Here is a 3,971-nt window from a genome sequence, read left to right as displayed (position 1 = left end):
TCGAATACACACGAGGAGGGATAGGGGGAGGTTGATCGGTGGATACCTCCGCTTCAAGCGGGAGGAGGTAGTCATCCTTGTCTTGCTCAATTTTTATTGCGGAGGCATTGGGGAGCGGAATTGAATTACGGTGATTGATTTGCCAATACTCACGCCCGTCAAGGGGGTTAAACTTAAGCCAATCAAGTTTGGTGGTCATGTATTGCTTGGTCAAATAAGTATCCCCGGGCACCCAATTCATGGTGTAAAGGTCCACCGGACGGTCCAAAGATCGAGCAATTCGGGTGATGATGCCACCCACATGGATTAGGACTTTTTGTCCCGGAGAATTGACAATTTTGGACAAGTGAATCGCAAGGTGGTGAGCCACATTTATCTTGTAGGCGGTGGGTTTGGTAAACAAATAGGACCCCAAAATTTCGAGTTCATTAGTCCTAAAGACCAACGACTCATCCACCGCAAGAAGAGTGCACCCCATAAACCTATGCCAAGCCCGAATGGGGGATTGTGGCAAGAAATTGCGGCCCGTTTGACCCCAATGGCATAATCAAGACCGGATATGGCCTTCCAAACCCGGGAGTAGTGAATTGTAGTAGGAGGGTTGTAGGATGTGACATTGTCCAACCCAAAAATAGTAGCTAACCGGCCTAAGGAAATGATGTGATCCCGGTTCATAAGGCGAAAACTGAGTGTAGCCACCATATTCGTCTGTGTTTACTAATTCTCAAGCTACTAAGAAACTCCCATGTAATCCTAGGGTAAGTGTACTCATGCATATGATACATCCCCCGCATCCCAACACCGGTAAATAAAGCCTCCGTCTCCCAAGCTAAACCAAGTCACGATAAAGACGGATGGTGCAAAAATTTGGTTGGGGTAAGGGGACGATTCTTGAAAATAATAAACTTACCTTTCTGGGTTTGGGTGGCAAATTCCACCGTAGGGAAGTCCGGATCCGGGTTTGTGTCATTGGCGGCGCGTGCGATGAGCTTCGCTTGTGCCCTTACAATGTCACTCCGAGTTCTCCTTCCCTCCATAGTGAAGATTAAAGGGGATTTGGTGAAGTTTGGTTGAAGATTGGTTGAGATTTGATGGAGTTTGGGTGAGATTTGAGTAGAAATGAGGGAGAAATGAAGAAGAAAGAGATAAAGAATGTGTCGAAATGAGGAAAAATAATGGGGGTTTCGTGTTTTTAATTGAAGGCTGATGGTGCGTTGTGCCGGTCTGCCGGCTGAGCACACCTCCCCTTTTTTAATTTTCGCGAAATTTTCCTCAATTTCCATTGTTCTCGCTACCGGTGGACGAAACGGCTGCCGGTCCACCGGTAGAACACACCCCCACTCATTTACTCAACTTCTACAACAGCAACTCAACTCTTGATGTGTGTCATGCCGGTAGGCCGGCTGCCAGCTCACCGGTAGGACACATAGGTCAAAGGTCAAAATGAATAGAAATGAGATTGGGGGTGTGGATTTGGAGAAATATAGCATTTCGTTCTTAGAATTTTGGTAATAATTATTATGTATCGCTTATATAGGTGACGAGTTCGTAGAGGAGCGGTTTTAAATTGATTTGCGTGCTTTCGGAAATTGCAATTAAGGTAAGGTTTTCCTACTCAGTATTATTATATGATTATTTGCAAGTTTGATGTGATTTCATAGTTGTGTGATTATATATTATTGTGATTGTTGTGGTTGATGGAGAATGGTGGAGTTGTGGTTGATATTGTGGAGCCCTGTTGGGAGATGGACTTCACCCCCATGCATCACCTCTTGCGACTCCCGTCACAATGGGGATCTGCACATTAATGATCTGGGTTCGCACGTTGCAATGAGCGGGGCTTTTGATGACCAGTGCCGCGGTCTGGCATCGGCAGGAATTGGTTACCTATTGCGACGGGAACCATTAGTGTCTGCGCTGCGGTTCAGACACAGGTTACTATGGAGTTTGAAGATTATGGTGTGTTGTTGGTTGATCTTATGAGCTTTTTTATATTGTGTCATTCTTGTGATTAATTGTATAGTTATACGGACCTTGTATGTTTTCAAAACTATGGTGAACCATTTGATATTTCCGGCAAATGGGAGCAGTGAGTCTAGCATGTATTGATGTTTGAACTTGCTTCTGTGTTGGATGGGACACCAACGATTTATCAACATTTCATAGCTTTCGCCGAGTCATTAGACATTTATTCTTTTGGTTTTCGAGTTGTACTTTGTTTTGGATTGGGAACATGTAATCGCTTTAAACTTTACTTTATATTAATAACTGTTTCTTTATGGTCAATTTTACATGTACTACCTCGGGCAACCGAGATGGTAATGCGTCCATTTGCTAAGGTAGTACTTGGTAAGTCACTTTGCTAAATGAGGGTGTTACAGAAACGAAACAGCAACAAAACAAAAAAACAAAGGATATAATCCTACGGAAGACCTAATTCATATGGTTTAGTGAATTGGATTTAAGACCTATTCAATCTAACTTGGGGATTTCGAAGTACCTTCTCGAAATTATGAAAAAAACAACCTGTTTGTAAATTTGTAACTTTTTATTAACTTTCTTAACTGACTAAAAATAACGTACAAACCTTCCTATAAATAACTAACGTCTTCTTAACCGACAAGACACCTAACCTAACTAAAACCAATTAAATAATTCTAAACTTAATCTAAAACTCATAACAACTAAATCTGATGGAATTAACAGTTTTTATTAGCCTAAACTACGTTCTATAATCCGGACTCAGCTCACCCGTGTTCGATCCCTTCCCCTTACTGAATTTTTAAATATGTCATCATGTGGAATCGTATCACTCTCTTTCTTCAAAAGAATCGTCCTGATTCTTAGAACCCTGGAATCCCCCGGGGTCAAATACAATTTTGCAAAACTTGTATGCAAAATTATCTCCAAACAAGTGCGATAAATTTAAGCATAGTGTTGATTTGTCCTCGAATTCGTCATCCTCAATGAAATCTTCAAGTTTATCACTTTCGCTTGATGTACATCAGTAATGATTTAGATGATAGTTTAAGATCAGCTCGTGCCTTGCTTCCACCCCACCACCCTCCTTGCACGAGATTATCTAAATAAAGTTTCAATTTCCTTGAATCAATAGTGGCACTGATAAATCCTGAAGAAGCCCAGTTCACAAAATAATTATTTCCACCAGAATCCTCATGTAATTTCTCATCGGCAAACTTATTGTGCGAACGGTGATATTGGTTGCTCCCTTGAAAAGTGGTGACCTTATAAAAATATATAGGTATTGTTATTTGAAATTCAACAACATCAATTGTTTCTTCGTTACCATATTCGTCGAATATTGATGGTAAATCGAATTCTTCAGAAAAGTGCGACCTCTCCTGTTAAGGGTTGCATTTTCTTGGCCTCCATAGGATCGTCTTGGTTTAAGGAAATAGAGATCCAAAGCTCTGATACCATATGATACGAAAAAAGATCCATTTATATATATGCGGAAGCGGAACAAACATATTTGTTTTTGTTTTTGGTGTTTTTGTGATTGAAACGAAACAACAAACCAAAGAAACAAAGGATATAACCCTATGAAAGATTTATTTCATATGGTTACTGAATTGGATTGAAGACCTATTCAATCTAACTCGGGGTTTCGAAATACCTTCTCGAAATTATGAAACAAGCAACCTTTTTGTAAATTTGTAACTTTTTATCAACTTTCTTTACTGACTAAAAATAACATACAAACCTCCCTATAAATAACTAACGTCTTCTTAGCCGACAAGACACCTAACCTAACTAAAACTAATTAAGTAATTCTAAACTTAATCTAAAACTCATAACAACTAAATTTGATAGAATTATCAGTTTTTATTAGTCTCAACTACTTCCTATAATCCAAACTCAGCTCATCCGTGTTCGATCCCTGCCCCTTACTGATTTTTTAAATATGTCATCATATGGAATCGTATCAGAAAGCCTAGTGAGGATTAGAC

The sequence above is a fragment of the Silene latifolia genome, chromosome 9 (assembly GCF_048544455.1).
Source record: "Silene latifolia isolate original U9 population chromosome 9, ASM4854445v1, whole genome shotgun sequence".
NCBI classification, from domain to species: Eukaryota; Viridiplantae; Streptophyta; class Magnoliopsida; order Caryophyllales; family Caryophyllaceae; genus Silene; species Silene latifolia.
This window is presented reverse-complemented; position numbering follows the sequence as displayed.